Here is a 24,161-nt window from a genome sequence, read left to right as displayed (position 1 = left end):
CGGCTCCTGCCTGCAGCCCGGCTTTCGGGGGGCACCGCGCTGTCTCGCATCAAGTCCCCCCCTTTTCTTTTCCCTTAGCAAATTCTTTTGCTTAAACAATACCATTCTTAGTATGGATTCTGGTAAAATATTTCCCATCTTCTAGCCTTTGTCTTAGCCCTTGTTTCTTCCATTCTTCATAACTGCTATCGTTATTTTTTTTTTCACATGCACAGAAAGCATCGTAACGTAATACAAATCTATAATTCTAATACAATAATTATGATAACTACAACAAAGGGCTGCTTCAGCCACATAAAATGAGGTAGGCAAGAAGTAAACTTTTCCCAGAGGTCAGAAAATCCAAGGGAAGTGTCATCTAGGGATACTTGATGTAGTATTTTGGGGGTTATCCAATTTTGTTGCAAGTCCGTTTCAATACGTTTTTCTTGGTTAACATAGACACAGCAAGTTTGATTAATAACCATACACAATCCTCTTTCTTTTGCTAAAAGTCTGTTCAGACCCATTCAGTTTTGAAGTACTACATTTCTTAATGAAGAAATTTTGTTGGACTCCCTGTACAGCGCTTATGGTGAGTTTTTCCATTTGTTCTATTGTGGCAGAAAGATTTATTATTGCTTTTTCTAACTCACCCCTAATGAAGGAAGATGCCATCTCGCAAAACTATGGAATACTGAGGGGCTTTTGGGTCATCAGGGCGTTATTAGTTCCTCATTTAACCAATTTCCATGGGGATCTCAAAACACCCGGTGGAGGACGCGAATGATTAAATATCCTGCCTTGGGGAACTGGTATCCTACCCCAGACTCACCTTGCCGTCAGTTAGGTAGTCTTTTCCTGGCCCTGCCGTCTCCACATAACCACCATAATCCTTGATGTAAGCAACTATAGGTCTGATTAGCGAGCATATCTAGCACATATCTAGATGCCGAGGCGTCCCGGGGCAGGGGGGGTGCGGGGGCCCCCAGCCCCGCAGCGGGCTCGCTCCCGGGACTCGCTCCCCGTGCCCCGAGTAACCCTCCGCCGCCCCCCCGGCGCCGGGCGAGGGGCTGCGAGGGAGCCCGGGGGAGGGGTCGGGCCAGGGCCCCTTTCCCCGCGGGGCTCCGGCTGAGGTGCGCCCGGGCAGGTGAGCGGGGGCCGGGGCGGCGAGCGGCGGGCGCGGGGGAGAGCGCCGGGGCGGGGAGCGGGGGAGCGGGGCCGGAGCCGCGCTGGGGGGCGCGGGGCTGCGCGGGGGGCCGGGGGCTGCGCTGCCGGGGGGCGGCCGCGCTGTGCCGGGAGCGCCGGGCGGTGCCGGCTGCCGGCACTCGGCTGCGGCCGCGCTGCCCGGGCCGTGCCGGGGGCTGGCGGCGCTGCGGGCCGGAGCGGCGGGGCCCGGGCTGCCGGCGCGGCGCGGGGGGCGCTTTGCTGCGGGGGGCGAGCCCGGCGGGGGGGCCGGGGGCGCAGGGGAGGCGAGCGGACCCTGCGGGGGGGGTGGGGGTGTCTCGTGCCCGCCGGCCGCCTCGGGGGGCGGCACGGGGGGCTCCAGTCGCCCGCGAGCCGGGTGCGGGAGCCCCGGAGGGTCCGGGGGCAGAGGGGGGGGGGCGGGGAAGCAGGAGGCCGCCCCCCGGGCGCCGGCGCCTCCCCAGCTCGCCAGACCCCCGAGCCTGCCGCGGCCCCGCTCGCCCCGCGCCGCTGCCCCCGCTGCAGCATCGCCCCCGCGGCCGGGCCCCAGCCCCAGGTGCCCCCGGCGCTGCCGTGGCGGCGGCCAGCCGGCCCCCCGCTGCCGCTCGGGAAGGGCCTGCGGCGGGAGCGGCTCCGGGCGGGGCCGAGCGGCGCCGGTCACGGCCCCTCGCGCTTCTGTCCCGCTGCCGGGGGCCGCGCCGCCTCGGGCTGGCGGGGGTTGTCCCTGCCCGGCCTCGCCCCCCGCGGCGCGGGTGCGGGAGGGGAGCGGGGGCACGGCCCGGCTGCGGGCGGGAGCTGGGCCGGCCGGGGAGAGGCGAAGGAGAGGGAACCCGAGGGCGGGCGGGCAGCAGCTGCCTCCTGCTGCGGGCACGGAGGGCCTGGCCCTGCGGGGGGGGGGGGACCAGCCCCGCAGCAGCCGGGTGCCCGCGTGCACAGCGGGGTCCGTGTGTCACCCACCGCCTGGGGCGGCCCCCGGTGCGCGAGGGAGCGACGCGCCGTGTCCGGGAGCCGCGTCTTGCGAGGAAGAGCCGTGAGACACCCGGGGGTTACCGGGGCGGGGGAGCCGAGCGGCCGGCGTTCTGCGGGAGGGAGGCAGGGAGGAGAGAGGGGGAAAGGCGCGTCTGAGCCGGCACATTTTCGCAGCGGTACCAAAGCGAGAGCTGTGGTGAGTCCTGGTCTGTGGGACCCTGTCTCCCCTCCTGTGTGCCCCAGGCGCCCCCTGCCCCTCCTCTGCCCCCCCTCCCTTCCCTGTGCCGCTGTGATTTTGTGTGTGTGTGTGTGTGGGGGGTGACCCGGGCTGGACCGAAGCTGCTCTTACCGCTCCCCCTCCTCCGCTGGACAGGGGGGACAGAATATAACAAAAAGCTCACGAGTGGGCACAAGGATGGGGAGGTCACTCCGCCATTACCTCCGTGGGCGAAACAGACTGAACCTGGGGAAATCAGCGCGATTGATTAGCAGTCAAGTCAGAGCAGGAGAATGTGCAGGAAAAGCAAATCTTCAGAACACCTTCCCTCCAGCCCCCATTTCTACGGGGCTTAACTTTACTGCCGATTTCCCTGTCTCCTCCCCTCAGGGGGATGGGGAACGGCAGCTGCGGTCAGTTGATCACACGTTGTTTCTTGTTCTTTCTCCTCCTTTTCCTCCTCCTCCCCAAACCTTGCCATACAAACCCATCGTGTTTTGATTCCCTGTAGCTCTCCATCCTATTCTTCTGTCCTGCTCCCTCTTCCCTTCTGTCTTTCTCTCTCATTCTGCTGCTCCCTTCTCTTTCACTCTCTCTGCTTGTGTCCCACTCCCTCTCCTTCTCCCCTTTTCTTCATCCTCCGCCTCTGTCCTGCAGCCCAGGGCTGGTTTTCCCTTTACATCTCTGTCCTCATCTGTATCCGTCTCTTTTTAGGTTTTCTTCTTCTCGTCCCTCGCCCCCCCCCGCCCCCGCCTTTCCCTAATGTTTCTGGTCTGTTCCCTGACGTTCTTTTCCTCCTTGCACCTGTACGTGCCACTCGGGGTCCAGGGAGTTGTCTGGAGGCGGGGAGCACCTTCAGGAAAGTCTGTGTCCAAAGAGGCACTTACTGCTGTGGAATTCCTGACTCCCCCCAGGCATGGGAATCTCCCAAGCCAACACCACAACTGACCTTTTCTTGGTGTTTTTTAAAGGTGATGCCATGAAAGGATGGGGTAAGAAAACCTGATGCCCTAAGCGTGTCATTTCCAGAGAAACATGTTGCTTATGTGCCTTCATCTGGGAGGAGGACAGGTGAGTACATTGTGTTGTTTCAGCGCAGCTGTGCTTTTATTAAGAGGAATGACCTTTTTCTTATTAAGAGTTAGGGGTTGCTTTTTCTGAGAATTCTGCCCGTCTGTTCAACAATCGCTGATGTGTTGCATGCTTTTCCCTCGAGGAAAAGGACCCTGTCTCAGTCTTATTTATTCACCATTGCTCGCTCTGTTGTAGAAAAAATTTCTCACCATAAGGCTCCAGCACTTCCAAACGGCAGCTTGGTGGTCTGCATAATGTATCTGTAGTCCCCTCTCAAGGAATGCGTTAATGGTGTTACGAATTATAAATTCGTAAAAAGTTAAAAAGTAAAAAATGAAAAGCTTCCTGCCGTAGGAAGACAGTGTGTTGGGTTTGAAACCTTTGGGTAGGACAGAAGGAGGTTGCCACCCTGGGTCAGTGGTGAGTGCTGGCATGTATCGTCTGATCTAGAGCTGATGTCTGTCACCACTTTAGCTCTAGAATTACTCTGAGACGCAGGGAACTCCAGTTCCCTTCAGCTGCAGCCTTGGAGGTTTTCCAAGCAGTGGGATGAAATTCCTGTCACAAGCTGTAACCCAGCTTAAGGAGAAGGGGGCACAGTTTGAGTTTTCTTCCACGTAGGCATCAGGGAGGTACAGTTCTGAGCTTGATACTGCTACTAGGAGATGCTTTCAAGTGAACTGAGTGTGGCTCTGGCGACCCAAAGCTGGACAGGGTTGGCAAATGGTGATGTAGAGTTTTGGTGGTAAACTTGACCAGCCTGTCTTAACGAGCAGGCATGTTCTTTGTTTGCAAGCACCGTTTAGTCCCGCCTAGGCATCCTGAAAGTTTAAAGGGCCGTGGTCACATCATCCCTTGGTCACACGCAATGAACAGTTGCCTGTGCAGAGTTGCTTTTTAAGGAGCATGCTTGGTTATATTTTCTCTGTTTGGCTTTGCATTTGGGAAATAATGTAACAGTTACAGCTCAACTGAAGGAGCACGATACCTGACGTGGCAGAGAAGGAGGTGTGTTTTACTAATTTTTTGGTGTGCATCAGTTTGACCCCAGAATGACATTGTGTCAAAGCTTGTGACCAGGTTCCGCTGTAGATGTTGACTTGGGGTATGAATGGCTCCAGGTGTGCTTTAGGAGAGCTCTGTTGGTGTAGGTGTGCTGAGCAATTGCTCTGCTGTGTGTGTAGCTGTTCTGATTTGGCTTGCAGGTGTGAGCATGCAAAAGAAAACTCGCAAGTGTGGTCAGCCTTGCTGTAAAGTCAGAACGGTTTCTACTGCTGAGAGCCTCCTGAACATTTCAGGCTGGCCAAGCGTTGTGCCCCGGTGTTTCTGAAAGTCCACAGCTCTGCAGTTCTCTAGGAGGGTGATGCCAAAACGGCACAGAGTAACTGCTCAGAGATGAATTTTGTCTTTAAGCAGCAAAGGTATTTATTTTGTGGAACATTGGGGAGCTAGCCCGTTCGCACCAGACAAACTAGCCCCAAAGTTTTCAGTGAAAAGTCAGGTAATTTATACAGTTTTCACGAGAGGTTACAACATCTTTACATACATATTCATTTGATTTCGACATCTAATCATCATATTCATAATAGATGGGGTTTAGGCGGAGCTTGAGGTGGAGTCTTCTAGAATTGTCTTTTGGGGAGACTTTTGGGTGGTCGTTCCGTTCTTTGGCTGGAGCTTGCAAAACCTCCTGACTCATGGCCTTCTCATCTCCTTCAGATGCCCACCTTATCTTTATTTATGACTGCTAGATTGCTCAGAGTACATTTCTCCTGTCTCTTACTTCAGTAGCATCAGCGGAACAGAACAGGCCGTGCCGTCTCTGTTGTATCTCAACATAAACAGAGCATCCCCCAGAGCATGGTACCAAACTCATCCCGAATAAACTTTCAAGACCTTGCTCTGTTTCATTCCCCCTTTTTCTTGGGACTTGGGAAGTCTTTTGTCAAGTTCTGAAGACAAAGGGTTTTGGTAGACATGCATCATTGATCACATTATTTGTGTTCTTCTGACTATGATACTTGGTTTATACCACAGACAGACGTTTAAGAGAGATAACAGGATCATTCCTTCCAACATGACTTAACATGGGATGTATTAAATAGTAGAATACTTGTGTTGCTTTGGGGGAATGGCCTGCAAAGGTGTCCCACCAGTGATGTTCTCCAACTTGTTCTGCATCGGCTAAAGATGGATTTTATATTTTCAGAGTCACGTTTCTCCTGTCGAAGCATGTGTTGGGCCGTTCTGTTTATTTCTTGGACCAGTCTTTCTATGTTGGGGTGTCTAAGCATTGCTTTGAAGAGGCTAATGTTCATGCCTATTTGTAATTTAGGTATATCATGATACAGGGTATAATCAGTTCCAATTAACTGTCTGGTAGTTACAGGAACAACATAATCAAAGTCACAGCCTACAATTCTGGTAAAATTACACATACAAAATTTAGTACCATTTGCCATTTCATGACAATTATCGATACTCTTGTTACCAGAAGAAGTTGTAACACATGTGCATCCATTTCCTACATAAAATACTTGTGGCTGGGCTTTAATATGTGGAAACATTTCAAAAGCACGCATAGCCTTTTTGATACCTAAACACAGATCTTCATTCTCTATTACTGCGTTTTCACAGATGTATCCCAGATGTTCCCTGGGGATACATACTTCCATGTTCATTGACTGCCACTTGCCTTTGGTCGGACCATAACTTGCCCAAACATTATGGCCTAGGGGTCTGACGGTGACTTTCTGGTGTATGGCTCCTAGTGTCGCAACGGGAAAGATTGCCTGTTCTTTTGCTGCACTAATTGGGAGCACATATGCTTCAGTTTGCTCCTGTTGTGGGTTGTAGGTGAAGTTTACTAGTTGTCACCAAGCCTGGTGATGTTTTTCAAACTGAGTGGTGAGGCTGGTTTTGCCTATTAATTCCCTTATTTCTTGAGATAGTATTCCTGATGTTCCTTCCCTTAACATTCCTGCGGCTACGGATTGTACCCACTGCTGAGTATTGGACAGCAAGTGCAACCTTTTTTGCTAATGCCCCCAGTCTGATGAGATTACTGCTGGAACCCCAAATCATGGTACTATTTCTTATAATAGTGCTTTGGTTACTACTTTAGCTTTATTGGTTCAGCAAGGGTGTGTTTCTGGCCACCCTAAAAAGGCATTCGTCATGACCAGCAGGTATCAAGACCCCCCTTTTCTTGGGAGTTCTGAGAAATCAGTTTGTCACTGTTGCCCTGGATAATTTTCTTCTCCAATTGTCCCCATTTGATTCATGTTCTCCCTACAATTTTGTCAGTCTAAATATTTATACTATGAGTCAGTGCCCCAATGGGTCTTGTGATGTTCTTCCTTCCTGGGTGACCCTCTTATAACAGCGGGGGCCATTCCTCACATCAAGGTCTGGCATGGCACATGTTCCCACCACTCGGTACCTACTGGGTTGCAGCCAACAGCAGAATTCAAGATTCTTCTTGGTGGCAAACACAGAGGCCAACCCAGTCTTGCCCTTGACTACGGTAGGAGGCACCTGACCAACCTTATTCCTTGTACTTTGTTGTCAATGCAGAGTTTCATCTGCACATCCCATAACAAGTCGCTGCCGTGGCAAAACACACAGATTTACATTGGTAGTAGAACTACTACAGAGTGCGTTTTTATTTCAGTTTTTGTGCCAATATCCCCCACAGCCCTGCTGACCAAGGGATACTGTTTTGCCCGAACTGGGCAGGCCCCCCTTTTCATTTCTGCTGTAACAGGTAAAGCATTTTTCGCCTTACCTGGAATTTACTCCCGGATATACCTGGTTAAAGATTTTGGTGAAATGGCATTCTGATTTTTTTTTCTTAATTTGTACTTCAGAGGTTTCACAATGCTTTTTCCTGGCGGCCAGTAGCTCCCACAACTGTAATAAATTCTTTTCTCGCTGAAGTTTAACACCAAATAAGTTGGGTTTGTATTCACTAAAAATCCCACCTCCTTTTTCTCTAGTCCCCAGCTTTAATTTAACCAGTGGATCCGCTAGGGCGGATTCCCCAGGCCTCTCAGTCTGGTTCTGATGCAGTCACCGGAACCCCCTGATGGTTCTTCAGCTTTGGGCAATCTGGCTGCCCGTGCCCACTTCCCTACGATGTGCCCGCTGATCCGGGCCCGCAGGGCAGGGTTCGCTCTTTCACCTCTGCCAGGCATCCCTCCTCTGCCTCTGCCTCGTCTTCTCACCTTAGTCCCTCTGCCAGTTTTCACTTTTCCCGAAGCCGCCGCCGTAGCTGTGACCACAGCACGACCCGGCTTTCCTTCTCTGACCTGCTGTGCAGTCCGTGCTGCTTCTGTCAGCTTCTCTACATGGCGATTACCCAGGAACAATCAACCCTTTTTCTCCTCCTGTTGGGTCATCCTGATAGTCTTTCACAACCGACTTCCAAGCATCTAAATCTCCCATCACAGATTCGCCTTTATTCCCGCCCGCCCCCCGCCCCCACTGCGTGCCCCGAAGGGGCCAGTTCCCGGCCCTGTCGTGCTGCCAATGCTGCGGCCCTTGGGGTGACATTGTCAGGTCCTTCAGCTCTGGTGTCAGCAACAGCGACCCCCGCCTCCTCGCACTGGAAGGATTCGGGGCAGGAGATGCTCCCTGCTCTGCAGCAGGCACAAGTGCCTGCCTCTGCAACAGCACCTCTGCTTTAACCCTTCCGAACCCTGAACGCAAATCTGCTCCGCGCTGCTTGAAGTCTGTGTCCTTACCTGTGGTGCCTTTGCCAGCAACCAGCCTGCCATGCGGCCAGCCTGGCTCAGCCGCACCTCCCAGCGGGTGTGGGGCTTTGTGCAAACTCACCCCAAGACTTTAACCCTTCCCTGGGGTCCTTGACCCCCGCCCCCGCCTCAGGTCCTACATTAGTGCAAGTTTTTATCTCCCAATACGCTTCACCCCAGGAGGAGCCACAGCCCGAGGCTCTGTCTTTACAAAACACAGCGATCCTATATTACACAAAAAACTTCAACAAGAACATCTTTCTAGTTTAGGTCTCAGTTTTTCCTTGTCCTTTTCTAGAGCCAAAGTCAAAGGATCAGGTGGTGCTATATTAATCCCACGCTCCTTCTGCCACACTCTGTATGGCTTCTCAATGTGAAAAACAAATCTGCATGCGTCGTCCCATTTCCCTTGTCATCTTAAAAATAGCATTAACTGTAGCGAGGTGTTACAATTTCCTGATCTTCTAAGATATATAAAGGCCACCATTGATTATCATATTTTATCAATGTTTGCTTGACGTGTGGAATCAGACTCCACAATCTTTGTCAGATTGTAAAGTAGGTATGTTTATTCAGCGCTGGGCAGCACCAGGGGTAGTCCCACCAAAGCCGTGTGCGCCAGGGGCAACAACTTGTCTCAATTTATATAATCAAATGTTGCATATACATAAGATTTCCAAATATACCTATACATATTCATAACCTAGCCCTGCTTCATATTAAAATTAGTCCCAAGAAGTCATTTCCATATGTCCCTCCCAACTGCGTTTGCGTAGTGCCTCTTGCTGGTCGTGGGGGTCATGGGGATGAAGGCTTGGTAGTCTTCCTCACTCTGAACCTTCTCTCTTTGCCAGACTCAGTTGCTCCTTGGTCTTTGTCCAGACTATAGAGTTGGTTTTAGCTAGTTCTCATCACAAACTGTCCTTCAGGAGGAGCTGTAGACTCCTTGCTTCAGTTAATTTACGCAATAGTTAGTAAAACAAAGCATTATTTATCAACAACAATCTAGGTAATCCTTAAGCAATTAGACCTACTAAAACTGCTTTAACCCTTTCCCTCACACTCCCACCCTGCGGTCCTCCTGTATTCTTCCAGTGAGCCAAAATACAACCCAAAGGGCTCATGTTCACTCTTTCTCCACTCTGTTGACCTCCCATTTCACCTTTATGCAATACAGTAAATAATAAAAATTATCACAAGTTGCAGGTTTCAGCACTCGCTTTGTAGCTGAGCTATGTCTCAGTTGCACAAAACACTCGCACAAAAGGGCCCGTTACACACTCACTCTGCTACTCGGATAGATAGCAACAATACCATTTTATGATGGACATTCCGACCTCAAACACCGTTATGCCACCCCAGAACGTCAAATATCAACAAGAGGTCTCAACTAATACACGGTACCGAATTTTACAACAGATGACAAAATGGCCAAAAGACATTCTTGAAGAGAACCCAAATTGGCCAAAACACAGCACTCGGGAGGAAACCTGTTACCCCTCGAGAGGCCCCTTCCCGCTACCGCAGCGAGGAGAGCACCCGAATTCCCACCCCCAGCCTTCCCAGGGGCAAGCACCAGCGCCCTTTACCTCACGTAGGACGTCTCCTCACAACTTACAGGTATCCCCAACCCAACTGCGACATACCTGGTCCACCGATGATGGTCCCTGTCTGTCCTCGCAGTCATCTAGGTGAGTAGGGGAGTCCTCCTGAGAAACCTTGGGGGCACCCAGAGGAGTCCCGTCCTCAGCAGGTCCTACAGCCGGACAGAGAGGGTCTCACCTGGGTCGCCAAACTGACACGCGGAATCGAACTGTACAACTCGAGGGCAGTTACAAAGAGGTATGTTTATTGCAGCGTTGGGTGCAAGGGGGATCGCTACTCCTAACTTGCACGCTGTTTCAACAAGCCGACAGATATTTATTGTACAAAGTCATGCAAATACGTAAGGTTTCCAAAAATTCATTATCATAACCTCCTCCCTCTGGCGCCTCTTCAGGATGTACTTTTCATCTTATTGGGCAGTTACCTAAATTTCCTGATTACCTTTGCATACATTAGCAGTCTGCTGTTTAGTTTCTGTTACCTACTAGAGTTCTTTACACTTCCATCATCTAACCTTTTGTTCAAGTGTAACACATCTGCTGGCTAACGATGAGCCCCAAGCTAATATGTGCCCACGGGGCTGGTTTTAATCTCTATCAAGGTCCTTTCCAGCTGGGCTCTACTATGATTCTCTCACTTTGAAAACAGGAATGATGAGGCAGAGTTTGACCTTAAAGCTTTTAGTTCTGAAGAATGTACATTTTCAGGTCCTTCAAAATGGAACCTTGTTCCACAGAATGCTCTGGATTTCCTCCTGAGAATACCATGAGAAAGATGGCAGGGAATGGCAAGACTGGAACAAAAACCCCTGGAAGTTCTCTGGGAAGAAAAGATAGGCAGCGGCATAGTAAATTGTCTAAAAGAGTAGGTCAGATCTCCAGTAAAGGAAATAGAATTGAGGAAACAGTAAACAAAGAGCAGATGACTGGTTCTGCAAGCCAACAGGCTCACTGGGCAGGACTTCCTGATCTTTTGGTGCCCAGGAAGGGACTCTTGAGCCTGATGCAAATCTGGATTACAAGACAGATTTCTGATTCAACCAGAAGTGCAGATACTTCAGAAAGCTCCAAACAGAACAAGCGTAAGAGGCCACCTTGCGTGTATGGAACAGGCTGTTACAGGTGAAGCAAAAATAAACCCAGCTTAAGCTAGCTTGTTATTAAGAAGTACTGTATTAGCTACCGAAAACAGTAAAGTTGTTACAAGCTTTGATTTGAAAGAAATCTTTTGGTAAATGGGGACTGATGAGAAACCAATGGCATAGCAAGAATTTTAAAAGTATAAAAGGAGGAGCCGGGATGTCTTGCTAACTTCCAATATAACCTAAACAAGGGATGATGTACTTCAGCAGATTAAACGATGCAGAGTTCTAGGAAATAAGAAACAAAGGTCCACTTTAAAAAGGAAAGAAATAAACCCCCCTGTGTGTACAGTACATGTACCGGCAGGGAGAAGAGATGTAAATGACTGAAATGCCCAACATAGACCCTGTAGGCTTATTTTATCTGCAGCTGAAACTTTTATGAGAGATGAAGTTATTGTATGCTTTGTGATCTGACTCTTTAAAATGCTTATTATTTGTTATCCCTAAATAATGGAGAATTGCTTCTGTTGTAACTTGGCCAATCTGCACCATTTTTTTTTTATTATTTTTTATTTTTTAAGCATTCAGTCCCCTCTTAAAACCAGAACAAGTCACAGTTATAAACTCCCTGTGAACCCTTATCTGGTCAGTGTCTTTGGTGATACTTCAATTGAGGGATGATTTTTATTTTTTTTTCTGCTACTCATATCCTCTCAATTCACAATCTGTCATACAAATGTTTTGTGCGATACAAATGTTCCAGCAAGATCCCCAAAACCCCAGTGCTGAGTGCCTGGTCTCCTGCTAGTTCTTTCTGCCCAGAAAAGATCTGTAATGCCATGTGTTAATATATTGAAGAGAAGATAGGCGTCTAGAGGTGTTCCTGAGGGTAGCAAGTGACCAGTGACCTGAGAACTGCCTTTAGGAGAAGATTTTGAGCACTACATAAATCTATGTACATTGTAAGCACAAAAGATAAGGCTAATCCAGGAAACAGGAGGTCCTGTGATTTTTATTTTTTTTTTAAATATTATCACTGTTACTACTTTTGTATTTTTTACCTCTTCCCCCAAGGGGCTTGAGTGACAGTAAAAACTTAGGTTGTTCAGCAAACAAGCAAGCACAAGTAAATGGGTTCTTGTGTATGTTTGGTGTGCCTGTTGCCGCAGATAACTGCGTAAAGCTGTTGTGTTCATGAGCACATCAGACTTCCAGTTTTCATGTAGCATTCCTTCGCGTATCTCAGTTTTTGCCCTTCATGATTATGAGGAGGACATGGTTCATTAGGCAGCCAAGCTGATCCAGTAGTACAAATGCAGCCTTTAGTTTGCTCCAGCTTCATTTTGCTCAGACAAGTTTTCCCCTCTGTGGGGGTGAAGCTGATTCAATGCTCTGACACGCTGAAGGATTCCTAATGTTTTGGAAGGCAAGTTTTAGTTACAGGTAACATGCAATAGGAGTCTGCATGTGCACGTTTCTTCTTGGGTCTTTATTCTAAAACATTTGCGGCAGTACTTTTGGGAAGTGTTGCTTTATAAGAAGAAAAGAATGCTCTGAAATAGCACATAACGAAATCTTATTTTGTTGGAGAAATTTGTAAATAGGAAGTATCAAAACCATCAGCTTTGGTCTTCAGGAAATGTGATGAGACTAAACCTGCTTGTTTGCAAAGAAGGGTGCTTTATCGTCTGTCCTGTATGTGCTTTTAATGCAAGACCACCAATTAGTCATTCTGCGTCAATGAGATAGCTATGTTGCAGTAAAGCAAGCCATTGCAGTTACCCGTATTCTTGACAGAAGTGTGCATAAGTGTGATGTGAATGGACGCTTTGAAGGAACGCATTGATAGCGTATTCAGTTTTTGATTGTGTAGTGTTCTCCTTGAGCAAAACCTGTTTTTTAGAGTTGCTAAGGAAGAGGAGCTGCTTTGAGTGCTCTTTTGAGTACGATGAGTAGCTGGTTTTTGTCTCCTTCCATTAACCTTATGAAAGGTGTCTTCTAGCACAATGTGCTGTAGGAGTCAACGTCTTAAATGAGGACTGCTTTGGTAACCATAACATTTCCTTACAGTGTTCTTTCTAGGTGAGGTTTCATATAAAATGTCATTTTTCCAATAACTGAATGCTCTTCAGTTTTCTAATCCATATTTTATAAACTCCTAGTAAGAGGTACTTGTCTTCTGCATATGACAGGCACCTTTGGTGGGTGCGTGGTTGAACAGCACAAATGGAAAAGATGAAATGTTAGTTTAGTTGATTTTATTAGATGTCTCTAACACGTACCTGAAATGTTTAGGAAATAACTTTGTAACCCACAGTTCAGTTTCTTCATTTATGAATTTGAAAACACTGCTTTTTGAAAGAGTCAAGCTTGATTCACACTTCTCTCTGCAGAGATTCTTCTTCTTATCCTCCGTCAGTGTGAGATTCTCTTCCTGTGGCAGTCTGAAGCTTTTTCCAAATCGAAAGAAACTGCTGTTACCACTAGGAGGCAAGTGCTCTGTCTGTGTTATATCTGACTATATTTGTTGTCAAGGAACTTACTCTTTGAATACTGTCTTGTGTTCGTTTTCTTGTCTGCTGCTCGCTTTTCAGAAGTTAGAAGAATAGGGATTTAAAAATAAAACCAAATCCAAACCCAACCCCCATTTCGAGTTGCATAGTAGGGGTGCGGTACAGCTGAATCTGAAATTGTAATTTCACAATTTTTGTCCACAATTCTATCCTTTGGCTAGCCTGTGGTACAGTTCTGTGCTGACTGGGTGTGTGTGAATCTTTCCTATAACTGTCAAAGCAGGGCATGCTCAACCAGCCTTTGGATTTGTATGTGCATTCTTCTAAATACTGTGCTCTTTGTTTATGGAAAGAAGTATTTTTCGTTTCACCTTCAGCTTGTAAATCTGGCAGCTACAGACTTGCATCTGTCTTTTTATGAGACCCGTTTTCTAGTAAGACTTACAGTTTAGAACTTATAAACATCTTACACGCACTTGTGGCGTTAACTTCAGGCTTGAATACTATGGCTTTATAACTAGTGCTGGTGAGTCATTACGTTTTCCTTACCAGTTTCTTTAGTAGGCTGAGAAAATAAGCCCTTGAGATGGCAGGGGTCTCCTGCATGTGATTAAGAAGAGCCAGGGATTCTGACCTTACCACTTAAATTTGTTTTAGAAAAAGCTTTTAAGATGCTTTTGGGAGCTGCATAGATGAAAATTGTCTTGAGTATTTCACTGAGCGATGCTCAGCTGCTGCTGGAGATGACTGCATTGATTCTGAAGAACTTTGTGTTACTTGCATAATTTTTATTTGCATAATTTTCTGTCACAAATTCAGAGCTTCGGTGTATGAGAAGGCAACTCTCCTAAAACTTTATTCTTAAAATAGGCTTTTAATTGGTTATTTTTTGTGCGAGTAAAGCTTAATGATTTTGTTTTGATCAAATTAATAACGTGTTCCTGTGCAGCAAGGTTTTGTTGTAAAACTAACTTTGGAGTGCAGCTTCCAGCGTGAAAGGTGCTGTGCTCTTACAACTCAGATCTCTTGTATTCAAAAAAACCCAAACAAACCCTCAAACAAACCAAACTCTTAATAAAAGGAAGAAGATTTTTGCAAGAAGGGATAATGTGTACTTAATATTAGCTGTGCATTTCTCTGCTTCTATTTATTTTGCTGGGTATTGTTGCACAACATCTAGAAATGGAGTAAGTATAAATTATCCACATAAAGGTAAGATAAACTATGATGTTGTTACTAGTCCTGAGCATCTGAAATAGGACATGTTTAAGGTGCTTCACAGGTGATGAATAATTTGAGGAGCATCATCCACTGGCCCAAAGAATCCTGAGGCCCAGTGATAGGGTGCGTACCTCAAGACCCTTCCCTTATTCTTGCTTCCTCCTATACAATTTTTTTTTTCTTTTTTCTCTCCTGCAATAAAGGCTCTTTGGTATTGGCCAAATAGCTTTGGAAGTAAATTCATGAAAGGAACTGGCTATCACCTAAACCAGAATAGGTTAGCTAACTGGCAGCTCTTAGGCCTTCTTTCCTTCATGACTATGATGCTGCATGTATCTTATTGTAGGAATAAGTATTAAAATGATTTCACAGAGCATTAGCTGCGTCTGTGTCCCTTTGAGAAGATGAATTGTGTTTCAAATGACTGAACTCAAATTCTGGCTAATATTGCTAGTACGTTAGCTCTGTGCATTTAGAAAACAAAGCAAGTAGCCTCTAAAATGACTTGGTTTCATCCCATTTATTTTTAAATGGCAAAAGAAGTAGGCAGCCAGCCTGAATGTGGCGTTAGAAGTGATGTTTTCTGAGAACTTGTAGAATAAAAGACTGGTAAATGCAGCCTTGCAATGATATCTAGTGAAACAGTATTTACTTACCCTACAGTCTGCAGAAATCAACAGAAAAGACCAGAACCAGAACGAGGCGTCTGTCACCTGTGTAAATAGGACTAAGGGACACTGGATCTCTGATAAGTAGCTCCTGGAAGAGTTTATCTGTAGCTTGCTTGCTGAGTTTCCCGAGTGAAAGATACCAAGCAGATGGAGATGTAAAAGTATTAATACTAAATATCTAATCTGTTTTCGGTGCCTGAAAGGAGGCCTGAATGGTTAGCGGGGCTCACGGTGCTTAAGTAATCATTTTGCAAAAGCTGTAACAAACGCTTTTTCTCTTACGGTGTTGGTTGAAATGCTGAAAATAATACTGACTGTTCCCTAGAAAGTTCGTAAGAGCCCGTTGTGGTCGGTGAGGAAGCTGCTGTGTATGTCGCTAGCTGCATACGTGCTTCTGGCTTGGTGTTTCTAAATGCAGCTGTAACAAGTGCAAATGACAGCAGTAATCCCTCTGCAGTTTAAAGTTATCATTGCTCTTGCTTGAGGCAAGCAGTTCACTTTTACAGTTTGCACAAAGATGTTGATTATGTACACTGGGAATTAGTGGTAAGTCACTGAAGTATTTTGTGTATATCTTTTGGAAAATCATTTATTAAAACATCTCACTTTTCTTGCTTTCAAATATGCTTGAAAAAAAGTGTCTCTAAAAGAAATCAGAGGGAAAAAGTAGATTTGCTTTTAGTACAGTATGTTCACTATGACATAATTTTTTGTAGTGTCTTTTGATCTGCCCCATGAATTTCTCCTGAAGTCATAATGTATTGTATTTTTCTGTGTTCTTTTTAACATCACTTCTTCACAAAGTGATTTTGTACGGTGCTCTCATCACTAACATCGGTGTGGCTCAGCTACACACAGAGTTATGTCTTAGGGTACAACTTCATGTCATCGTTGTGATTTGGTATTTCAAATAAAATGCCACGGTAGCCAAGGCAAACCTGAGAGCATAATCAATGTAATGTCCAGGAGACTGCTCCATTGTTTTGCCAATTGATGGGGTCAATAGATAGCACACAGACACCAATACAGAAGATACCCTTGATGCACTGTTTGTTTCAAATTAATGCAGAAAATAAGGCAATATGCACATACAGAAGGATTAGCCTACGGTACCCTGATTCAAACAATAAAACAGATAAGCAAGGCAATGCACCTAATCGTTACTATTCACAGCTAGCTGTAGTGGTTCAGAAAGATACATCACCCGTTGCCCTAACAGGTTGCCATCCTCCAGCTCCGCAGTCGCTGGGGAGCCCCTGTTGCACGAGGATCTGGAGAGCCTGTCCCGGCAGCGGGGAAGTCCTGCGCAGGGCATCTCCTGGTAGGTGAGGTCTGCAACGTCGCTGCAAGGGGGTTCAGCTTTTATACTATTAACAAACAAGCTCACGTAATTCCAAACGCGGAAACATCTGGTTTCACTCTCCTGTCAGATGCCACCAAAGCCTGGCCAGGGGTTGGGAGGAACCCAGGGAGTTCCCTTTATCGACTGGATTTTAACCACCGGTTTCCAGACAAGGCCAAACAGCTGGACTCATGGCTTTGGCCGCCCACCTCTAAGCAAGGAAGGATGCGCTGTCTCTTCTCTCATGATTATAGTTTATCCAAGGTGCATCTTTTGCTAATGGCCATCCATGGTTCACTAATGACCGTGCATATTTCGCTAATGATTGGATACTAAATACATATATTTAAGGTTGGGTTGGCGGGTTCTTCTGGAGGTCAGCTTTGGCTCAGGGCCTGCTGCTCAGGCCCCAGCACTTCATCCCTCTGGAATAATACGCTGGCATTTGAAGTGTTCAAGTGAGTAGTAACTTGCGTACGGAACAGAAGTAATGATTGAGACATACTGCCTGAAGCTCACAGGCGATCACCCGAGAGCGTGGGAAGGCTTCAGGACTGCAGTTGCTCGGCTGCCATGGGTTGGCCCTCGCAGCTTGAGCTCAGACTTTGCGAGAGGTTTGTGTAGCACTTGGTAACTCCAGAGGGAGTCATGACGGAGCAAGCCACGGAGCGAGATTCATGCTATGGGACTACATCAGTAGATTGTGTATGTGTTGGAGGCCTGAAACGTAAAGCTGATGATGGCAAATAGGAGAATTCAAGTTTTAACCTCTTGCGGCCTCTGCTGAAACAAAAGTTTTCTTCAATTATCCTGAAAGCAGGTCTTACATTCTGCATCAAGTTAAACATTAAAAGCTTCTCTTTCTGTAACCGCTGAAAATGTCACTGATTCAGTAACACCTTTCTTACCTCCACTTCTCCTGTTTAAATGGAATAGTCAGTTCTTGATCTATATTTGTCTTTTGCAGGAAGAATCCCATTCACTTTCAGCAGTTTAGTCACCCTAATGACGATGACAATCATGAAACAGAGATCGTAACTCAGGATAACAATGATAACCGGCCTGAATGTCCGTATGGAACGGCTTGTTATAGGTAAGAAGCACTGTACAAAATGGCTTTGCTTGTTTTACAGGTTAAGAATGTTCTCCCCTGGAGTTGCAAATTGACAGTAGGATAGTGATGTTAAATCTTGACTGTGGCTTTCCAAATTTACTGGCGCCAGACTGCTACCTTTATGCCACCAAGGTCTGTGCAAGTATTTGTGATTTCAGCTGGTGAACATGAAGCCTTGACTTTTGGAACCTGTTCAGTGGCCTGGAGATCAAAACTTTCTCATTTTTCAACCTGTAGTAAACTGTTCTTGTATAGGAACAATAATTTATTGTTACATGTTCTTCTTGATATGTAACTTTTAGTTCAGATTTTGACAAAATATTTGTTAAGATTTTGTACAAAACCTCTATTTTAGTCAGTATTTGATTTGTTAGAAAGCATAATTTAGGTACCAGCAAGAAAATCCAGTTTATGGCTGACTGCTGTTTCTTTTAGCAGCTGTTGATTTTCTTCACAAGATCCTTTTGTTCCATTTGTTTCTCAATATCTAGGTTTTACACTTGTATTTAGCAGAGTGTAATGACTGCTTTGTAATTGATGCAATGGACAAAAGGATGTATTTTGAGACAACAGCCCTTCTGTGGGGGCATATTGAAACTAACAGCTGCTGTTAAAGATTGTGCTTGAGCAGAAACATTTTCTCTCTCTCTCCCTGGAAGCGTGATGATCCTAAAGAGCGTGTTCTTTATAAAGTGTAACAAAATGGGAGTAACTTTTAAGGAAAAGCCATCTTATGTTCAACTAATGCAGAAGAAGTGTTTCTTTTCTCAAAAACCATCTGTGAGATGAATTTCTCATCTCAGGACGAGAAATCTAGGTTTATACCGCTCCTGAAATTGCCAACATACTTTTCAGGAGTACAATGGACACTGTCCAAAACTAAAACTGTCTCTCCTTGCAGATAAGTCAACTCCTGTGCTGTATTAGTTGATCATTTCTTAAACAGTGTTTCATTCTTTTTGGGGTGGAAGAAAGGAGGCACCCACAAAGCAATGATAATTCTTTCCACAAAGCAGCAGGTGCCATTTGAAGGATTTTGATGTTATTTTTGTTGTCTTTATCTGCTGGCTACTACTGGAATACATAATTGAGTTATCTAAATGCTGTGCCTTGAGTTGGGATCAAATGCTCTGATGCTACCAACACTTGCAAAACACTGGATTAAGCAACTGTTCTGTTTCAGTACGGTATTTAATAGAAAGCTGTACTTGCATGTTTTTATTCAGATAACTATCCCTTCTAATGCACATGAAATGCACTTTGGGATAGCAGTAGCTATAAAACTGTAAATCAACTTCAAGTATGTGAATGTGTAACAAGTTATTTGAAGTAAAAATAAGATTTTCTTACTGAAGAGTATTCTATTTTTGAAGAATAAGAAAACATAAACAACTAGTTTTACAAGGCAGTCTTCACAGCAAGGGTATTTTGTAAAATATCAAAAAAATTCTGCAGTTATAGAAATTAATCTTGTGTTTCAAGCAACGTCAAATGGTATGCCATTCTTAAATAGTGGGCTTTAATTGTTGATTCTTTTTCAGAAGGAGAAATTAGGACAACTGAACCAGTTTTCTTCCAAAGTTAGAATTTTTTTTAATTTTAATTTTCTGCACAGAAGTAAATTGAGCTGAAACAATTTTAACGTGCTGCTCTAATACACTAACACAACAGATCAGCACGGTGTAAGTGGGACCAAGTTAAAACATTAGAACAGCATTGGATAACTGCTTTGGGGGGTGGGATAAATCAGTGTGTTCATGACCTGGATCGCAGCCTGAATGAGGGGAGCATTTATTGCAGATCAAAGAGTAAGTTGACTTTAAATTTTTAATTTTCATTGCATTGATGCTGTTTTTTAATAGAAGACATACACACTTGTATATTGAACTTCCCAGATTGCAGCAGCATATTGCAGAAATGAGTAAACTCTCTTAACAGTCCTTCTTTGGCCTTTCCCTGTGATACTTTGAGACAGGCAATTCTTTTCAATTTCTTTAATTTTCCCAAACTATTTGATTTTTAGCCTTATGTTGCAGAATATGGAAGTTACGGCTGGGTATCTCAGACTTGTGATGCACTGTGTGTGCATTGCACTTTATGCACCAGAGGTTATGTTCTGGTTTTGGTTTTAGTGAGAGTAAATAATTGGATCAGTTCTTATTATGCTGAACAAATGCATCTCATCTTACAAGTTTGGAAACTATCTCATCTCTTGGTTTTGATCAGCTGTCTTTTTTATTTTTTTTTAAAAGGCTGAAACAAAAGGAACTCTTATGGAACCCTTTTTTTCTTCCACCCTACATTACGTAAGCTGAGACACTGCAGTAAGGCACTGGTCACAGAATTTTATTTTGAAAAGAAGTGAAAATTATTCACAAAATACAAAGGAGTTCTGCGAACTTGTTAGGTTCTTGTTAGGTGTGGAACAAGGTGGCAAATCAAGCTTTTACTGTTTTCTTTGCAGGAAGAATCCACAGCATAAACTAGAATACAAGCACAGTGCACCTCCAGGTAAGCCAAGTTGTTCAGTATAGCTCAAAGTGTGTGGGGGGGGGGAACCCCCAAACCCAGTAATGGATGCCAACACCTTGGAATAAAATGCTTTAAGTGAGAAAGTAACATTGCATTTGCAGCTTGCTCTGTATTGCCCCGCACCCTTGCTCTTCTTGAGCATGCGGTGTTGCCGTTGTCTGTGATAAGGAAGGTAGGGCTGCTTGGCCGCTGCACACTTACATTCACTTTTTCAAATGTTTTTCAACTGAAACAAGATGGTCTGGGTCAGACACCGCTGACATAGTTTGTATGCTTTATATCTTAGGATTTGACAAAAATGCCAGGTGGCAAGTGGCTGTTTTCATGAGTTTAACAGGTTTTATTGAAAACTAAGCATGGTATAGCATGGTCTTACCAGATCTCTCTATTCTGCTTCCTCCATTTGGAGCTGGAGTATTACAGTGAAAACAGGGAATATACTGAAGTATTTCTCAACATTTCAAATGGATACTGCAGTAAATTTTTTCTGTAGCTTTTTTTCCCATCCCCACAGCAAAATGTGTGTATCCCTATAGCATGTATGTTCTGTTGAGGCTTGGAGGGAATATAATTAAAACTGAATCTGAGATTCTATTCTAAAAGTCTTTTTGTATTCCAGTAACTAGACTTGTTGAAAAACACAGGGGAATATACTGTTTATATTTTGTCTGTTCTTAGAGAATTCAAAGATGTACTTTGCATTCTTTTTGTGCTTTTTCTTAATTATTGGACTTGAAGGGGTGTTTTTTTTTCCAATTTAATTCCCAATGCAAAAAGACAATACTTTAGAGCAGAACAGTTAGGGAAATGTAATGATAATGCATTTTACTTCAAAAAATCAGGATTATGACATTACCCCTGCCCATGGCAGGAGGGGTGGAACTAGATGACCTCTAAGGTCCCTTCCAACCCAAACCATTCTATAGTTATTAAGGAGAAATTGCACTTATGGAAACAATGGCGTAAAATATTTAAATGCTTTGAAATACTGCAATTGTCTGCTGTAAAAACCCCAACCAGTACTGATGATGTTTGTCTACAGACGGCATGGTTCATAATTTTAAGAACAGTTCATCTGGGTAATCTTTCAAGAATCATTTAATACAAAAAAAAAGGTTTTTGGGGGCAGCAGAGTAGTTTTTATACTTGTAAATACAGCACAACCATTGCAGCATTTATTTTAATAAGTCAGTCTTCTGTTGTAGCAACCTCTCCGAATAACCCTTATTGCTAGGTTGTACTCTGTCCTGGCTAATAACATTTCTTTCTTTAGTACCTGAAAGAAGAACACGACAAAAACTTCAAAAAATGGTATGTTCTGATGTTATGAATGGGCCCATCAGCATGGGACGCAACTGATCTGCTTTGGGTTTTGGGGCATTTAGTGGTGCTGGAGATGCTTGATAATACTTACCTGAGAAGAAGGTAGTCGTTATTTTAGTAAAACTCTGCTTCCTTTTTTGCAAGTAATAGTGCTGGAATTGAATTCCTGTGTGCTGAGCACACCTGTCCTTCCCTGGAAGCAGGCAGCGAAACAAACAAATGTTTTGAGAGACATGTGTGACCAAGTCAATTCTTCCTTCCTTGAACAGGGTTCATAATAGGATGAAAGGAGCCAATAGTTCATCCACAGCTAGTTAAGGTTACCCCATGAAGACTGATTGCTCTTGAAACACTGAGATACTCGCTTCTGCATTGCATTGACCTCTAAATAAATGTCAAAAGATATCTGTGGATGTGGTGATGAGCTTTTCTTATATTTACTCTGAGGTATTGATGTTACAGGCTTGTTAGGACTGAAGTGTCGAAGAAGGGTAATGCCTTTCAGCTGGGGCAGTGTTCCCTGTGAACTACGTACGTATCCTTCGAACTTTAGTTCCTAGACATCAGTGAGGATTATGTAGTATCACAGGCAAGCTGTAGTCTCTCTTGATAATGTAACCTGTAATACTGTGTATGAGTATCTCCTCCATTTACCAGTAGTACACCTAGCTTGCTTTGCGGCTGCCAATAATATTAACTTACATGTGGCAGGTGCATGGACTCCAGTTTTAAATTTCCTTTAGCTCTGTTTCAAGGCATCTCTTGTATCTCAGTTTGGCTTCCAAATGTGAAGCTTCCTGTTATTTCTGAAATAATTTAAAAGTGAGCGTTGAAGAGCAGTCTGAAAGCCTGATGATATGCCATCTTTACTTTCACTGGCCTGAACAAGGCATGAGGATGTGGAACTGCTGCATCTCGAGTGGAGGTGGGAACTGACTTGTCTTCTTTGAGATCACCAAGGTGTGGCTGGGCATTTCCTACAGAAATCTTCAAAACAGAGATCTGCCTTCTAGAGAAAGTAAAGTGCAAATAGCTGTAGTTTTCTAGACAAAGTGTTTTGGCCTCCATTCTGTTCTGCGACCTACTTTCCACTCGGGAATGTCTTTCCCATCCCATTTCCTTATCGTGTGTGTGTGTACTTCTGCTGTCACTGAATGCTTGATATGGGTGTATCTGTGCACTAGCATATTTTGAGGCATATTTGTTAGCTGTACGCTTTGCCACATCCCATGATGCAAGTATGAGCCCCATCTTGATCACCGCTCCCTTGCAGAAATGTGCATTAAAGAGTGGCAAGAATTGTAAGCAGCGTTGTAAGTGCAGCGAGCGGTTAAGATTTTAATAGTGAAGCAAGCTGGACTGTGTGCATATCTGAAGTTTAAAGCTAATCTTGAAGGTTTAAAATTGTAGCTGTGTCTTTCATAAGAGGACCTTCCTTACCAGAATGGTAGATCCTGTGTGTGCAGCTCATGGCAGGTGGTCAGCCAGGCATGGCTATGGATGGAAAAGTGCTTCTCTTGTAAATGTGTAAATCTTTGACATGGAAGTGAAATTCAATCTGTTAAATTCAACTCCTCATCCTAAGAACGAACCAGGGAAAAAATGATATTCCATGCACAGTGGGAAGAAGGGAATTCATTAATTAAAGTTCTGTTCATATTTAATGATTGTTTAAATTTCTTTTTTCCCCTCAATATCTTGTTGACTGGCTTGCTTAGTTCTCTTGAGGGCAAAGCTTGTAAAAGGTTGCACTCAGCAAGCTCACGTCTGAGGCGGTCGTACCGAGCCATGCGAGATCACACAGGCAAGGTTCCATTAGCCTTTATTTCGTGCTGTTTGGCACAACTGCACTGTTAAGCACAGCAGGATTAATTTCTGTTCAAGTGCACTGAAACTCCACCAGCCAAGAAAAGAAGGGTGCTATCTACATGACATTTGCCATGTTTAGTTTTTAACATCGATAGTCTAATTGCTGCGAGATGGATTACAAATTGCCAATGGAGAATGTGGTCTATGTTCTGAGAAACAGTCTAAGGCTAATTACCGGGGAAATAGCTGTAAGGGAGGAAGGAAAAAAAAAAAAAAAAAGAAAGGCTGGAGTGTGTGTTGTCATTAAATTGTCACTAGTGAATGACTTCACTGCCGTGTTGCTACTTGGATGAATGACCTGCTGTGGCTATGGAGTCTGCAGAGTTCTCCTGCACACTTCTGTGTATGTTTTCTAGCAAGGCGATCGGCTCACTTCCAAACATAACCCTTTGTAAAGGGGTGGTCAGCAAGCTTTTTCTCCCCATGTGAAGGAGATAATTTCAGGGAATGTCTCAAGGTCATATTTATAAATATGGTACTAGGGGAAAGGGAGAATTGTGCTTAATGAGCAGCTTCAGGGGCTGTGGAGCTGAGTTAAACTATAGCAGAAAGAGAGGAGTGGGAAGACATGGAAGTGCATCATTCACTGCTGAAATCTAAAAACACTGGTGGATGAAAACCAACATCGTATGCTCCACATACATTTGTAGGAAAAATATGGAAGTAATCAGTATTTTTCCAGAATTCCTGTTTCTGTTGTAAAATACCA

General features: G+C 44.8%; 1 long non-coding RNA gene and 1 other non-coding gene across 4 annotated transcripts; both read left to right on the top strand.

Moving 5' to 3' along the window:
- The first annotated feature begins 1,708 nt into the window (after nt 1–1,708).
- LOC121082301 lies at nt 1,709–22,262 on the top strand. Of its 3 annotated transcripts, none has more exons than XR_005825969.1 (5): nt 1,709–2,194; nt 3,322–3,421; nt 17,582–17,707; nt 20,193–20,239; nt 22,046–22,262. It is a non-coding gene; the product is annotated as an uncharacterized LOC121082301 (long non-coding RNA). The 3 variants fall into 3 exon arrangements; XR_005825968.1 differs by lacking the exon at nt 1,709–2,194 and adding an exon at nt 2,218–2,329; XR_005825970.1 differs by lacking the exons at nt 1,709–2,194; nt 3,322–3,421 and adding an exon at nt 14,097–14,150.
- Nucleotides 3,837–3,921, top strand: LOC121082302. The gene has a single exon (XR_005825972.1). It is a non-coding gene; the product is annotated as a small nucleolar RNA SNORD45 (small nucleolar RNA).
- Nucleotides 22,263–24,161: the final 1,899 nt, after the last annotated feature.

Source organism: Falco naumanni, unplaced genomic scaffold, assembly GCF_017639655.2.
Source record: "Falco naumanni isolate bFalNau1 unplaced genomic scaffold, bFalNau1.pat scaffold_66_arrow_pat_ctg1, whole genome shotgun sequence".
In the NCBI taxonomy this organism is placed as follows: domain Eukaryota; kingdom Metazoa; phylum Chordata; class Aves; order Falconiformes; family Falconidae; genus Falco; species Falco naumanni.
Note: the sequence above shows the minus strand (reverse complement) of the source record. Positions and strands in the feature narration are given on the sequence as shown.